Below are 18,708 nucleotides of genomic sequence, written 5' to 3'. Positions count from 1 at the left end.
GCATCCACTTCTTCTGCTGAAGTGGCATCCTCCTTCCTCCAACCTCCAGGAAGAGGAGTATCAACAACCTTGCAGCCATGCATGTTGAACTTCTCCAGTGTCTCCTGAGCATACTTACCCTTAAAAACAAATAGTCCATCACTGCGCTTCCAGATTTCCAATCCCAAGAAATAATGAAGGAGGCCCAAGTCCTTCATCTCAAACTCCTTAGCAAGATCATCCTTGCATGAAAGTATCAACAACTCATCACCTGCTAGAATCAAATCATCTACATAAAGTACAATGATAAGCAACTTACCCTCCACCACAATCTGGTATAGGTTAGGATTCGCCTCACTCTTGGAGAATCCAAGTCCAATGAAATAACTGTCTATCCATGTCTACCAGGCAAGTGGTGCTTGTTTCAACCCATATAGCGCTCTCTTGAGCCTTCACACATGGACTCGCTGCTGAAGATCTCGAAACCTTCGGGTTGTTCTATGTACACCTCCTCCTCAATGACTCCATTGAGGAACATAGTCTTCACATCCATCTAATGAATGTTCCACCCCATCTGCACTGAGAGAGCAAGAATTGTCCTTATGGAAGAATACCTTGCGACAAGTGCAAAGATCTCCTCATAATCGATCCCCTCTATCTGTGAAATGCCTCGGGCAACATATCTTACCTTGTACTTCTCCACACTCCCGTCAGCTGCCTACTTAACCTTGTAGATCCATCTCGAACACACCACTGATTTCCCTTCCGATCTTGGGACAATCTCCCATGCACTGTTTCTGACAATCGAATCATACTCTTCCACCATGGCATCTACCCATGCGGGATCCTCCACAGCTTCCTCGAAAGAGGATGGCTCAGTCACAACACATTTGCTCACAAGAGCCATGTATTCAGTGTGCTCATTGGGTGACTGTCTCTATATACATTGAGTTGTAGGTGGTCCTACAACCTTCTCTGCATCTTGAGCCAATCACTCAGCTTCTGTCAAGAACTTTCGTCCTCTGATGGTTGGCGTTGCATTAGTGGTCTCTTCCACTCCATGAACTTCATCCTGTGGTTGATCCACGTCCTGAAGCTCATCCTTAGGAACTAATAGCTCCTCATCTGCATGCAAGTGTGGCTCCCTCTCAAGCAAAAACTTCATGGCTTTCTCCTCCTGAAATTTTATATCCTGTCGCACAACAGTCTTGCCACTGTCTGGAAAATACACACGATAGTTGTGGGGCATATCAGTGTACCCCACAAATATTGCAACCTCTGCAGTCTGCTCTAGCTTCTTCCTGGCATCCTTCGTCACATGCATGTAAATGTTAGAACCAAATATCCTCAAATGAGAAATATCAGGTCTCTTACCAGAATAAGCCTCCTCGGGTGTACTCATGCCAAGTATCCTGTGAGGACAACGGTTTTGCACATATACTACAGTATTGCATGCTTCCGCCCACAAGTGAAGGGGTAGGCCCTGATCATGCAACATCGCCTGTGCAGCACCCACGATCATTCTGTTCTTCCGCTCAGCAACCCCGTTATGCTGTGGGTTATGGGGAGCTATGAGATCTCTTCGAATCCCTTTTGCACTGAAAAATTCCTTTAACTTGCCATAGATGTATTCACCACCATTATCGCTCCTAAGAGCCTTCACCTTCTTCCCCGACTCCTTCTCGACCAGTGTTTTGAACTCACAGAACTTTGAGTATGTCTCGCTCTTCTTCTGCATGAAGAAGATCCAGCACTTACGAGAGAAATCATCAACAAAGATCACATAATACCTGTGTTTTTCTGTCGAAGCTACTGAGAAAGGTCCACACACATCTGTGTGAATTATCTCAAGGATCGTCGTGGCATGACTATCCTTCTCGTGAAAGGTGGCTTTCACAAAATTTCCCAAAGTACACCCATTGCACTGATCTGACTACGCAAGAGTGCCTTTAGGAAGCCCAGTAGTGATTTGATGCAGTATCTTCAAGGCTCCATGGTGAAGGGACCCAATCTCCTGTGCCACAGCTCGCCATCATCCCAGCTCACCAATTCTTCTGCCTTGCATGCCATTGATGCGCAACCATCTACATGCAATTGATAAAGGTTCCTAACTTGAACCCCTATCTTCCGGGTTTCTCCAGTTGTCTTACTGCCCAGGAAAGCCTTTCCCTCGTTGAAAACAACATGATACCCCTTGTCTTCTAACATCACCACAGAGATAAGATTCTTCTTCAATCTTGGAACATGCATCACTTCGTTCAATACGAAGGGTTTACCAAACTCCCTCTCAAAGGAAATGGTACCAATACCGGTCGCACTGTATGTACCATAATTGCCCATCTCGATGTGCACTCCAAGATCTTTCTCCTCCAGATCAGAAAACAAATCTCGATCTCCTGTCATGTGAAAAGACACACCACTATCCAAGAACCATACCAATCCCATCACACTTGGTACCAAGCATGCGATAAATGAAAAATCAAGCTCAAACTGTGGGGCTAGAGCCTCTCCTGCTGCAGATCCAGCAGCTTGCTTGTTCTTCTTCTTCTACGGACAATTAGTGGCATAGTGTCTGTGCTGGTGACAGTGAAAACACTTCACCTTGGACATATCCTGCTTTTTGCCTTTCACACCGGAATGAGAAGCTTTCTTGTTCTTCCCCTTCATTGCTTTGGCAGCCAAAGCACAATTTTCTTCATCAGGTGCCTTTGATGAAGATTCGACCCTAGTATTCCTCATGATCTCCTCCTACACAAGATCTGACCAAAGTCTCTCCCATCCTGGCAATTTCTACCGACCATTGACAAAGTCCTGATAGGAATGCCAACTCTTCGAAAGACCAAGGAGAGCCAAGCTCACCAAGTCCTCATCATCGACAGTCACCCCCACACTTCCCAGCTCATCCCTGCACTGAGTGAACTTCGTGAGATACTTGGGCATACTGTCTCCCTTCTCGCATTTAATGTTTCTGAGTTCATCCTTGAGTGCCAGCTTCTTCTGATCGCTCTTTCTTTGGAATAGATCTGTCAACACTTTCCACATCAAGTATGGAAAAGCCTTTCCATGCAAGCTGGACACAATGTGATCCTTCACGCCCTCCAAAAGAATCCTTCGACACTTTGCTATTTTCTTTTGCCAAACCTCAGCTTTGGCAGCATCAGTAGGCTTCGGGACCTCAGCCTCTATGAACTCCTTCAGCCCATTATCATCTAACACTGCCTCCATCCTGTCCTTCCATGCAATATAGTTCGAGCTACCCTCAAGAGCATACTACAATCACAATCTGTTGAAAGACATTGCAACGTTGACACCAAGAAAACACTGGTGCAAATTCGAATTCCACTAGCTCAACAAATCAACCGCCTCTGATCTAGAATTCGTGAGAACAAAGTATTTCTTGTACAGAGATTGATTGTATGGGCTTTTACCGGATATCTCACCTTCCAAAGGAAGGATGAAATCAGAGGCTACCTGGCCCGATTACAGACTCTGCCTGAAGAAATAAGATGTAAACACTTTTTGAATAATAGATCTGATGATCAACAGCTCCAATACCATGTAGAAATTTTGAATAATATGACACTTATTCACAGAGATTATCCTGATTATACACTATTGCAGAATACATGCATAATACATAACCTCCTATACATTGATCATCAATTTAGCAGCATTAAAAACCATGAAACATCAATTGCATGCACACATTAACACAGTATGTAACCCGGGGAAAGCATGCAGCTGAAAGTCCCACACTATCTGTATATTATAATGATAGAGAACATGTAACAATACATAGTACAATACTCCTCACAAGTACTCAGTACTATCTCCACCTGTTACACACAAAACTAGCTCAGATCTGATCAATCATAGCTCAAATCTCCTCCACTGCTTTGCCTGCCTCCACTGCGCAATCTGCAAGAAAAATCATCCACTCTGTAAAAAATAATTCCCTTGGTATACTACGCAAGCCATCATTGGCAATCTCCATCCATGCATGTGCAAATCTCATGCACAACTATAGTCACAACTGATAACAATCTCAACCTCTAACACCTGTCTCCACTGAACTGTACATGCACTGAGTTAACTGATGTATTCTTTAGTTGCTTTATGAGTTAATAATTAGTGAATTAATTAATATTTAATTCACACAACTCATCACTAGTGTATTCTTTAGTTAGACTAAAATACAACTAGTTCAACCAAGTCAAACTGAACACAACTCCATCAACTCCACAATCAACTCCACCGAAACTCAACCACGTGAGTTCTAACTGAAGTCCTGCATGCAATAGCTCAATTGACCCACAAGAAAAGCGTATTTCCTTCTGACAGCTGCATGTGCCACATCTGTAGCTCAAACTGAAGTGCTCCAAGAGGATAAGATAATGTTTATAGTCCAAATATTATTATGAGACAATAATATTCGAATGTTCTACTTTTAGCCTAACAATCTAAAAATAGAAACCGCCCATATGTCTAAAAATAGAAGTCCATCTATTTTTACCAACATGACCAATCATCCACAATAGCATCCTGCAACTCATAGACCATGATCCATATGTCTAAAAATAGACATAGTCTAAAAATAGACTTTGCACCAAAAATAGCCTGCGGGCCCACTTAGTGAAGGTGACTTATTTCCACTAAGCTCCATCATCTGGTTGCATTCTCAACAACAAGATCTAGGGGTGCCTAGAGTTAGAAACACAATTTCTTTTCTAATCGTGCAGGGAGGCCTTAAAAAATGGGCATGAATCACTACAACTCTAAATTATAGTTTTAAAAATGAAGAGACAAAGATAAATATTCGTTATTTATGTTAGTGTTAGTAGTTGTCATTTACCATGTAAAACTAAATGGCCAAGAACAAAAACTAGGATAGAACGAGAAACCACGATTTTAAGGAAATCCTGAGATAGCTTGGATCACGTGTCATGATTTTGGTGGTGTTAATCACTAAGACACAATCTACCAACCTATTAATGCCCAAAAATTACCAACCTGTTAATGCCCAAAAATTCCCTATTGGGAATGAGAAGATGCCTACAAAATTGTTCATCAATATAAAAGACAATACTCCTGCACTAACATTGGCATCCACAAAAGCTGCATGATAGAAGAGGACTTAACAAATAGTCCTCTATATGCACCTAATGAAAAATTTAACCATGCCAAGTAGGATATTACTGAGTTTACCTAAGATGCCATCTACCAAGGAAATTTGCAACCAAAGTTCCAACTGCTTGTGAGCTTCAATCAATAAACAAATCAGATGTCAAACTCCCAAGAATTAGTTCATTTTAGACCATGTGAGTGGCAGCACTCAACCAACATTCAAGGTGGGGATGGTGTAACAACGAGATTTGCTTGACTTGCGTAGTTAATTTTCCTTTTAAACTCCATGAGGCACACTTTCACATATTCCACTAAATGCACTGAGTGAACAAATATCTATATGTAGTTAATTGGTTCAATATGTATCCAATTGAAGCTGCAACAAAATGTTCTCTTCCTGTGGGAAGTCTCCTAGTTTTCATCCTCCTCCTCAGCGTCAGGAAGAAGAAGAAAAATAGATTGGCACCAGGACCTCCTGGATGGCCTATCATTGGAAACCTCCTTGATTTGGGTGACAAGACTCATGAATCTCTCTACTGCCTTGCACAAAAATATGGGAATCTTATGTCCCTCAAACTAGGAAACAAGTTAACACGAGTTGTGTCATCACCATCTATGGCAAACGAGGTGTTGAAAATAAATGAATAGGCCTCCTCCAGTAGGAAAGTCACCATAGCTGCAAAGACATCGATTCAAGTTATAGAAGGAAATTGTCATGGTAGCTTACAGTTCATGTTCAGGATAATTCTTAAGTGTAGATCTAGATATGGATAAGAATGTTGCATCAATACGTTAATCCTCTTTGTCTAATGTTACAAAATAGGGGATACCTTCTGATTTACACCATTTTACTGATTTCATCTCAGAAACCTATACCACAATTGTAATGATATTTCATAAGTGAACTTCATATTAATAACAAAAACTCATAAAATGCATTGCAAGTGGTAACTATTTTCAATAGTGCCAAATCAAGATCATAGGATATGTTAATTTCAATAATTAACACTATTGATTCCCCCATCCACATCAATTTTATTTCCCAACAACATATATTGTGAAGTCTCCGGTTGTGTTGGGTTGGCCTGAAGAGACATACACCAATTCAAGCAGTCATTGAATTAGCACCAAGACAATTATTTGCTGATATCTATTCGAAGTGGACATGCTTATAGTTTTTCTTGGTATTGATAGTCCAACAATCAAATAACAGAAAATACAAAAACCTCAATCGACAACAAGACCTTCAGGGAACTTTACAAGCAATGACTTTCAAACCCCAAAATGTCCCTTAAAATTCTAATGAAAATTATAAGGAAAACATCATAGATAAAACTCTTTTGATATTTTCTCATATTCATTAGATGCACTCCAATTTTGAATGAATGATGATGTTTCACTAATTTCTTGTTGATGTGGAATAATGAAACCTCATGTAGAAAATGTAACAAAACAAGAGACAAACCCAGGAATAATAGGAAATGGAATAGATAACCTACTTCCATACCTTAGGGAAGTGCCTTATATAATATTTATAAAAAGATCCATTTGGAAAAATACCTATATTAACTAGAAGGCATCCCTGTTTTTTCCTGATACAAGAAAATGTGGGAAAGCATAATAGTGTAAGGGAAACAAACTTTGGCCAGGTTGGCATCTTCACTACATAATTGTTTGACGTGTGTTGAAGAGATAGTGCAACAATGCAATGGATGGAAAATTCTTTAAGATGATTCTAGAGATATGTTGTAGAGTGTTGTATAATGAAACCACTTATGTAGTTGTTTGGGTGTTGGATGAATTGAATTGAATAAATGCAATCCCTTTGAAACATCTAGAAAATTTTTCACCTATTGTATGATTTAAAATTATATTTTTCTAGGCTCCCCAATAGACTTAGAGGTGTACTAAAACCAACAAAAATGAAATAAGTTATAATTGATGATGAGGTTTGTTGGGAGGTATTTTGTTAGTTTTTCGTGATCTTTTGAAAACATGAATGCCACCGCTGGAACAGGTGGAATAATAAGGGTCAAATGAAGTGAAACTGAAGAGAGCGATGCAGGGTGACAATTGGAGAGTCCATCAAGGGAAGAGGCCATATGCGTAAGATGAAGAGGGGGTGAATATATAGAGGTGGAAATGGAGAGATAGGGGAGAGGAGAAGTGTGAGACAACAAGACCCTAGTGTGGGGTGTGCTCGAGAGGACCGTGTACTATATTTGTGAGACAACAAGACCCTAGTGTGGGGTGTGCTGGAGAGGAATGTGTACTATTTTCATATTTAATAGGGAAGATATTGCATAAATATAGACATTTGTCTAAGCTACCTGAAAGGAAATATCATTCCCAAATATAAGAGGAATCAGCAAAAGGGCATGTGACTTCAGTATTGCACCCAACCCCATACAAGGCTTGGCGTTCATGCTATCAGGGAATGTTACATCACAATGGTTGATGCCATAGAAAGCCCCAATGGAAAAGTAATAACCTATCACTCATGAACCAGCATGAGGGCAATATTTTTGTATCCAATCCACATGATAAAATAATGGTTGTGGGGTAGTGGGTAGTTGCAGGAATTTGACGAACTCATGGGAATATGAGGTTCTTTTGGATTCTATTATCGAGAAGGAGGTTATCCAATTGATCTTTAACCTAACAATTATGCAAAAAGAGGAGGTCATCAATGGGCTAGGATGGATCACTAGCCATGAGAATTAGTGAGGGATTTGAAGAAGTCGGGTTGACTGGCGAAATTTCCTTTGGCACAATATGTTGTTGAGGAGAGTCAAGGAATCCTATAGTAGGACTAGGCTAATTATTAGTAAATATGACTTTATCAATGTATTAAAGATCAAGATCTCTACACTCAGTAGTGGAATGGGTGTTTGTCCTATATTAGGAAGATAAATGACCAAGATGAGAGGGAGAGGACAATGCACTAAGTGGTAGAGCTGAGGATGGAGAGTATGGGATTGATGTGGGATGCAGTTGAGAGCTATGAGATTGTAGGGAACGATAGAAGATGCCAATTTTTCTTTCAAAAGCTAGAGCAAAAATAAATGCTCGCTCAATAGTGGTGTTCTCAAACAAAGTCATCGCATTTCTATAAAACAATAATAATGTAGAATAAAATTTGATTATATGTACCTCTTAAAGATCATGAATTTTAGGCTAAATCTAGAACCAGGTGAAGACTTCAATAAATTGTAGTAGGATCTTGCTGGAGGAGTAGTCAATGTCCCAAAAGATTATGTAGGTATTCCAGTGGGTAATAACACCTACGTAGGGCCCAAAAAAATGCATCCTAGGTGGAAACACAAACAAAAGTGGAGTTATTGCCTCCAATGTGTTAAATTTAATTAAGTATTTATAGACTCAACGTATAATTTCTACTAGGCCAATGCTACACCACCTAATTGATACTCAGTGATTTTCATCCTATGATCTTTAGACATATATGTACAATTCTTGAAATAGGTGTGCAAGCTACGCATCCAAGACATCACCTTGCATCTAGCCACCATATTTGGGTATATTAGTGGGGGTGTTGAGCAATAACATTGAATTAGATGCCCTAGATTTTCTTCATAGGGTTTCAGTGAGTGAAATTGCGAGATCTTGATATTGAGTTGTACTAAATTGAAAAAATATTTTTGGACATAGGCTCTCTATGAGGAGGAATTGTATGCACAAAGTGAGAGGGAAGGCCTCTATAATCCCAAAACAAGAAACTATTGTGAAATCCATGTGGGCTTGGGTCAAAGGAACTGAATCAATTTCTAGTGAGCACTTTTGTGAATACTTTCATTACCATTTCTACTGAAATTATTTTCAAGCATTCCTACCCGCATAAAAATACAATTATCGAAAAAAATAAAAATAAAAATAAAACAATTATACTTACAATGTACATGTACTCAGCATGACCCCAGGGCATAGTAATTTTGTTAAGGCCACAACCTTCTGAATAAATTCCATATTTGTTGTTGTATTTAGGGTTGTGGTAGTGAGGATTCTACTTAAAATACCGTAATTTCAAAAAAGCCTCATTTAATCATAATTTCAAGAGATTTGGGTTGCACAGAAGTATAAAAGGTGTTCAAGAATTTGGATTCAAAAATTATTTTATTTGTGCATGAAAAATAGGCTATTTTAAGGAAGCTGAAGGTCACTACCAAAAAAGGCATAGAAATACAAGCATTGATTATGAGAAGGCCTGAGAATTCTTTGATGGGGCCTGTCAAGGAACCCCAGGTATGTGTGGGGCAGGGGCTACTATCCATTTAAAATATGTTGTTGGAGATGTACAAACAATAGAGTTGAGTTCTTTTCATTATGCCTTCATTTGAAAATAGAATAGAAACAAGATTCACAAAATCTTCAAAGAAAAATTGTTATAGACCTGTATAGTAAAATATACTTGTGATATTGCATGGGAAGTACAGAGATCTATTTTCATAAATGTTTGATATTCAAATAATGTGACAATTCCATTTTATCTTCTTTGACATGTTATCTCGTGCAACCTTAGACATATTTACTTCTTGGCAGTGACTGGTTTCATTCTTGATATCACAATCAAACTCATTATCAGCTTTATGCATGAAGTGGATATCTATATGACCATTTTTCGTATAAAATGCATGTAATTTTTATTGTACATATTAATATAAACTAAAGGATTTTATTGAAAAAAATCAAGAAATAAAATAACTAATGTTTATGCATAATATTTATATAAAACATAATTCAAAAGCTATAAATTGAGGTATGAAAATGCTTAACTAGAAAACTTACCAAAGAGAATAGCAGTAATCTCCATTTCTCTCTCTGGATACCTTGGCGAAAAAACTATTCATAAAATAGGCTTTTTGTATCATGCAAGCAAAGATTTATTTTTCCCTGTAAAATTAACCAAGCTAGCCACAATATTAATATTCAAGTAGATACACATGTTCAAATAAGCTATAAATCAGCCAGATACAAGGCGGTTCTAGGAGACAAGACTTGGAAGTAGGAAATGAATAGGGAAACAATATGAATGACCAGAGAACTTCTCATTCTAGAAATGGACTTCTTTCAAGTAGTTATAATTGGAGAGGATGATAAACTAAGCTAATACTATTGAACTCTAGTGATATTTTTCTGAGACCTTGCTTTTCTGGTTATCAATAACAGAATAAACATATAGCTAAAGTACAACATGCATGTTTATTGAATTTCCAAGGATGTGGTAGTCACTGTTATAAAGAGATCAAATAGAAATATTTCATAATAGAAAACCTCCAATGTCTAGAGACAAAATATTCAGCAAGTTCTTTTATATCTAAGAACATTATTAGCTTAACTTACTAGTTAGAAATAATGATATCTCTTCTCAGATGACTACTTGAAATGTGCAATATTTTTCATCACAACATCGTCAAATGTCCAATAAATGTGTAACAACCTCTGGCGTAAATGTGCATATAAACAATATAATGGGAACACAAATACAATAAACATATCAACCATCAAAATCCATATAGACATCGGTACATTTTCAGATGAAAATCAAGGGAATGATTTTTTTCTTTTATTAATAAATGCAATGAACTAACTGGAGATGGGAATACCATGTTCCACCCAACCATAGATTGGTTGAGCCAAGTCTCTCTTCAACCAATCACCCCTATGCCATATGCCAAGCATGAATGTGGGATCACATATAACACATTAATCAAAACTCATCCAAGGCTTCCAGAGGCCACCCACCTCAACCCATCAAACAGAGATTCGACCTCACGATCGGACATCACCAAAAATCATCATCAATTTGGTCTCCATCCAAGCCTTCTAGGGTTTCCAAAGCGTTTGCACAACCAAGGCTTCCAAAACTAGTAACTCAACCCACATCTTATACAGGGCTTCCAGAGTGTTTGTCCAACCAAAGCTTCCAAGACTAGTAACTCAACCTGCTAAGGGCTTCTGGAGCGTTTTTCCAACCAAGGATTCCAAGACTAGTAACTCGACCCAAGCTGTTTCAAGGCTTCTAGAGCGTTTGTTCAATCAGGGCTTCCAGGACTAGTAACTCAACCCAAGCTATGGAAAACTGAGAACTATCCAAAACAAAGCAGTGAAAGTAAACCCATAATAACCATGGCTACCCAGGAAATGGCAAGGCTAAGAAATCCATTGTCGATCTAGGCAACCCTCCATGCCAATGACAGATCACAACCAAGAAACCACATGCATGGGCCATGCATGCCAAAACTAGTGAATAAATCATACATGGAACTCGATATCTGCAAGAAAATATGATGTAGTTGTTGATGCCGATGCCTTCTTGTGCTTTCATGTTCTTCCTTTGCCTTCTTGCTCCAAGAATCCAAGTATGCCACACCCTCCAAGAGTGTTCCAAGAAAACTCTCTATCTCCAAGAGTATGAGAGAGAGAGAGAGAGAGAGAGAGAGAGAGAGAGAGAGAGAGAGAATAATGAAAGAGATCCAAAGATAAACTGACCAAGTCTTGCCCACTGATCCTCATAAGCCTTTTTATTAATGAGGCATCTATTTTATTCATTTTCCATTATTTTCCTTCAATTTCCTCCTCACATGCAAAATCTGACCTTTCACCTTCCCTTTCTCCTAATTTCCATTGTTTTCATAAATAAATGTGCCAAAAATGTCATTTTGCCTCTTTAGTGCCTTAGCTATTTCCTTTGCCAATTTCCTTAGCCATAAAAAACCAAATGAACACCCCCTAATATGTATTTCCTAACATTCAACATGGAATAAATGTCCTAGTCATCCGTGGTTATTGTTTTTAACATTTATTACATGGAATTTTCACCAGGGTTGTTATAAAACCATCGCCCGTGGGGGACACTGTCCTCGGTGTTGAACCACACATATACCTAAACAACCTGCTGAGAGAAGACATACTGCTCATGGAGCTTTATAACCCAACTCGATGTAGTATTTACAATGAAAGACATTCTGAAGACATAACATCATGAAAACATGACAACATACCACATATTGGAGCTTTATAACACATCTCATTACGGTATTTACAATGATCATCATGCTTAAGAAAACCCATATGACATCATAACATCATGATAACATAACCAGATGATAGCATAATAACATAACACCAATACCACATAGTGGAGCTTTATAATATAGCTCGTAACGGTATTTACATCGATACACAGATGTACATATAACAACATCATCAAAATATATATACCAAAACATATGCCAAATCATATACCAAACATATATGAATATGTTGACATGGCGAATTTTTGTTATACCAACAAGGGGAACTAACCTGATCACAAACCACAATTAGATCTGCTTTCATTTAGGATGGCTAGCTCCAATAGGTTTTAAAGGATCCCGTGAACTGTTAAAGGTGTTGAGAGATTGCTTCCTTGAGGAAGACTTCAATTGAATCAAAAAAAGAAACAACTAACCTATATGTACCAAATCCTATCTACACTACTTAAGCTAGTCCTAACTATCCTAATCTATCCTATAGGAGCATAATAAAAAAGAGGTTAAACATCATATATAGATTCCAAGTCCAAATGAATCAATTACTGGTTCAATGTAATAAGAAAATGGATGTATTAAATCCTAATTGCAATCTAATTACTTATACAGGAATATGCATTCCTTTCCTTACAAATAACACTTGCAACTAATGTTTAACAAAGTCTCGAATCAACAATCTTTCATGAATTAACAATGCTATTGAATTATATTCACATAACCAGGAATAACCATGAACTGCTTGTTATCAATATGCACAAAGAAAATCACATTTATCTTTATGCCAACAACAACACACTGATTCTAAACATATGAGCGAAAAGGAAAATAAATCTGAAACAACAGGCTCCTTCTTGAACCAAACAGACTTCTTTATTCACAATAAATCAAAGCTATTATCTCCAAACAAAAATCCCCCATCTCATCTTCGGTGGTAATACTTATGCAGCTGGGAATGACTTTCGATCTTCCCCTAACCTTTCATCTCCCCCTCATCTTTTCAATACACAAATTAGAATATACAAACCTAGAATAGTCAGTGTAACCACTGCCACATAGTAGGCATATCTGCTGGAGTGCTTCATTTCCTGGGGTAATGAACAAATGTTGATTAAAAGAGGATAACTATGTGTCATCTCTTCATGATGAAACTCGAGATAACTTCTCTTTCGGAATATACAAGCAACGCGTGGAAACTGACTGAGAACACTAAAGGCCAGCGCTTTAAATAGAACACACGTGCATATATGAATTTTCCGGATCCGCTTATGCATCTTTTACTCCTCATCGGTAGAGAAAATTCGTATTAGATTTGATTATGAGAAATATGCCAAACATGCTTCTAAGCAAACCTTGCATTCATCCACCATTTCTATTAATCTCACAATGCAAAGCAATCATGATTATTAAGCCATTGAACTTGTTATAACCTCTATTCCCATTGCCCATCGTATTCATTATTATTCAAGAATCCACTGAAAACACTTCAATAGGCAGACCATTCACTTTACCTGATTTTCTTTTAAAAATCGGGACCACAACATTTTATCGAATACACAGGAAAACCCGCGCTCGGGCCATAAGGTCAGACTTCAAATCCTATATACCCGAGCCTATAATTATCGACGGGTCTGCCATATCACAAATCTCTTTATGTATAAACAATGAACTCTACCGATTGCGATAAATGATTGGGGAGGCAGACCCGAAATACATATGAGCCACGATTAATAATATTTTCAGGTTTGTCATATAAGACTCTCCTTTGAAAACCAAGACCAGAACGTTTTATCAAAAATACAAGGGAATACATGGGAAAACCCGCAGCCAACCATAAGGCTGGAATTGAAAAATTATGGACACAAGTGTATAATTATCACCGGGTCCACCATATCGCTCCTTTGCATATTACATAACCCTCGGGCTCCGCCAATTTCGATAAGCGATAGGGGAAATCGGACCCGATATATATATATATATATATATATATATATATATATATATATATATATATATATATATATATATATATATATATATATATATATATGTTAATACTGTCGGCGGGTCCGCCGTATCGCATCGCAATGTTTCAATAGTGGGTGAATGGGCCTTGGGTTTCATTGGAGCCTGATTGCGATATGTGATGGGGCACTAGACCCAAAATATATACATGCTGCACTTAATAGTCTCAGCAAGTCCACAATGTATGAATTCCCTTTGAAAAACCCGAACCCCAACGTATTATCGAAAAACATGGGAAAACACTGGAAAACCCTGTGGCCAAGCCATAGGGCCAGAATTCAAATATTATACCCCTCCCTCTATAATCATCGTCGGCTCCAGTAGATAATGGTGTGCTTTATATATAAGCCCTGGGACCCCACCGGTTGCGATATGCGATGGGGGGCCTGGACGCGAAATATATGTTTAAGGTGGCCAATAATGCCGTCGGGTCCGATGCCTCATGGTGCTCGTTTTGTGTCAATCTTGATTGGGATAAATGGAAAAAAGGGTAAGTTATGCATGTTCATGAAGCATTCCATTCTAAATGGTTATAATGGGAATAAGGAAGCGATGGAAGGTTTCATGGGTTGAATTCAAATACAACCATGATAGAGAGTGGGGGGTTGGTTATGTACATGGGCATAGAGCACCATGAAGGTTTATGGGGTTTGAAAAGTCCCAATGAAGGAAATGGATGAAGGGCTAGAGAGGGTTATGGATGAATCATACAGCATAGAGTTAGAATGCCTGGGATAAAACAGATCATTCGAGGAGGTGAAAGATCAAACTTCTAGGGGACCCATTCAAAATTGCTACCAGGGCAGGTTTTAATAGGGTGGTGGTTGTGGCCACAACACAATCATACACTAATCATCATATAGCATATATCAAAATATCATAAGGCATATATCAAAAAATAATATAGCATGTATCAACCAACATAAAACACATATCAAATCATCATAAAACATATATCAACCATCATAAAGCATATATCAATCACCATAAAGCATATACTAAACCAACATAAATAAAATACTAAACCATCATAAAGAAACTACCAAACCACCATAAGCAACCACCAAACCACCATATGAAGTTGATAATTCTTGTAGTTGATTTCAACTACCCAACCAAGCATGTTCATGATTCGTATACCATGCACATAGCTTCCATCAGTTTTAAAATAAATTAAAATAAATTCGCATCATACCTCATTCGTAGATCGTCAATACAGTACATTTGCAATCATATTCACTTCCTATCACAATAAGTCAAACTAACATATTTGACCAAGTGAACATGTATAAAAATATCACATCAGGTTAGCTCAAACATAACCATCAAAATCATAAATGACATGTAACCATCATAAATCAAAATCATAGATCATAAATCAGAATCATAGTTCATAAACCATAATCATAATTCACATGTAATCATCATATACCAGAATCATAAATCACATGCATAATAAAAATGAAATACAATACCGATACTTGTCCTTCATTGATCCTTACTTTTTTCTTTTTCTTTATCCCATATGCACTCTAGATCAGTTTCCACACCCAACAATCTCCTAGTGCCTTCTCCTTAACCATGTGCATAGAAACATAATGTGCATCACACACATACAGCCACACCGGACACACAACACCATGCAATACATGCACCTACACCTGACGTACAACACATACACCTATAGCCAATGTACAACACAGTGCATCCATCTATACCCAATGTGAAATACCACCCAATACATGTAACTACACAAATTACAACACAACGAATACACAATGTAATTCCATGACTACATGATGCACATACATAATACCACATGCCCATAACACAGTGTGGATGACATGCACACAATACCACATGTACACCAATACCATATGTACAACATGTACATAGTACCACCGGTACACTGCACCACCTATACAAAGTGTGCTCAACATCACATGTACATGGCACCACCTACACAACATGTATACAACGCTACATGTACACTACACCACTATACAATGTGTACACAGTACCACATGTACATACTACCACATGTAAGACATGTACACAACACCACATGTACATAGTGCCACATGCATGACATGTACCTAGCACCACATGCACAGAATGCCACTTGTACAATATGTACACAACACCACACGCACATGGACCACTTGTAGAATCATGCACACCACACCATATGTACATAGTACCAATGTTCCACATGCACGCAACACCACTTGTACATAGTATTGTACATCCAACACGTATATAGTGTCATCTGTACACAACACTGCATATCCAGCATTCATATAGCACCATATCAACACAACACTACATATCCATCATGCACACAATACAATATATATATATATAAAATACCGCATATCCAACATGTACATAGCACCATTTAAACCCAGTATTGAATATGTAACATTCATATAACACTATCTGTACCTTCCTCTAAATAACACTTCATAAACAACATGTACACACACTATATATACACAACACTGCATGTGCACACATCACATATGAAACATGTACAACATATATTGTGTATGCACAACAGTAGTACCACACATCCAAAACCATACTGTCCTTACCAAGAAACCTTGCTTCCGGTGTCTTACCCATCCTTGTCCCTAACATGTCGCAAACCACACTTCTTTCACTTGGCTGATGTATCCTTCAACATTACCTGTCATAACATAAACATAGGCATAATACAAGTGTACAATATCAATTCATATGCACATTATACTGACCTTGTATATTTGTCATGACTACTCTTCCCAATTGATTCCTCGTAAGACCAGGAACCTCTTCATGTCATTCTCCTGCATAAGCAATCATTCCTCCACAAGAATGATCCCTAACAACCCTGTCAGACAGTAACATAGATATATGGATACATACATACACATATAAACGTTAGCATAAAATAATCATCACCTTATTAGACATCGACATATATACATTCATATATACATATATAAACATCAACATAATCATGATCATAACATAATTACCAGATAACATAAGGTCTAGGTTAAGATAACTTCCTTATTTATGCACAAACATTGAGAGAAAAAGTTCCCAACATATCCAAAGCATATGACACCTTTGATCCATTTACATTACCTTTTTTGATTACATTTCTTGTGTCTGCACTGCTACTGTCCATTTAGCACAATGGACCCACCCAGTCCAACCAATTGTCATAGTCTTACCTTCCACTATGCTTACTCATGCACCAAGCTTCATATGAATCTTACATTACCTTTTGGGTACCGCAAATATCTCCCCGAGCTCCATCAACTTTCCTATTTCCCAACCAATTCCTAAGAATCAAAACAATAAAAGAGAAGACAAGAAAAATCCAAGAAGAAGACCACGAAATCCCATAACAATATGATATTGCAACAGAGTGGTATGGCCATACACTAGACATAAACAAAGCTTCAAATCAATCTCAAAAATTCATAAAAGACCAAAAGCACAAGACTAACAACAAACACCATGACTCAATCCCCATGGTTCCCAAGGAAAGCTCAACCAGAGACTTCTTTAAGATTTCATCGCAACCTCTCTTGCCATGCAACTCCCTACATCATGCTCACACATATCAACCACATGTTCCAAATATCAAGACAAACATATTTATCAATTTGAAATCAACTTTTACAAACAATAATGTTATAATCCATAATCATTAGACATAATGCTACAACTATCAACTAAATTCAAGTACATATCAATTGTCTCAACAGATACATGGTAGTACAATCATCTTAAAACAAAATCATTTGAATACATATTCATATTAAGCAATTCATGAATCATTCAACCACTTGCAAACATAGAATTTTAAATAAATCAACTAGGCACCAAATGCTCAAACACCAAATATATGACACAAGAAAACTCATACCTTAATGTATATCAGGGGAGGCTATCTTTTCAATAAAGCTAGGTTAGCATGATACAATTTCACAACATATCAACTCAAACGTAAATCATGATATCCATAACAGTAACTAACAAACATGTTCACATCATAAGGTCATAAGCATTTGTCGTTCATTCATAAAAATCACATATGTATGATTAATCTAGATTAGTAGGACACCATATCACAAATATGTTGGCTCAAACCTGAATATCACAACCATAACCGTCTGCATAGGTAAAACTAGGTTAACACAATATATAACATCAAGATATTCAAGGCAATGAACATAACCATCACGCATATGACCAATCCAAATTATAAAATCAATATCTCAATGAAATAACCCTAATCGTCAAGTTAATAGCATATAACAACAATAAGTTATATATCATGCTCATCAACAACATAAAACCGAATCATCAAGCTAACTTCCATATAACAATTAACAAATTAACCTATAACATACTCATCAACAACATATAGCATAATCATCAGGTTATCTAATATAAAACAACAAAAGCAATGCATACAACTACAAGTTACTATCATTCTTGACTATCTGACACACAGCATATAGCTACACTAATCAAC

This window comes from Pinus tabuliformis, chromosome 8, assembly GCF_031772625.1.
Source record: "Pinus tabuliformis cultivar Carrire ecotype Pingquan chromosome 8, CPIR1, whole genome shotgun sequence".
Taxonomy (NCBI): domain Eukaryota; kingdom Viridiplantae; phylum Streptophyta; class Pinopsida; order Pinales; family Pinaceae; genus Pinus; species Pinus tabuliformis.
The sequence above is the reverse complement of the archived record's forward strand: the minus strand, read 5'-3'. Positions refer to the sequence as shown.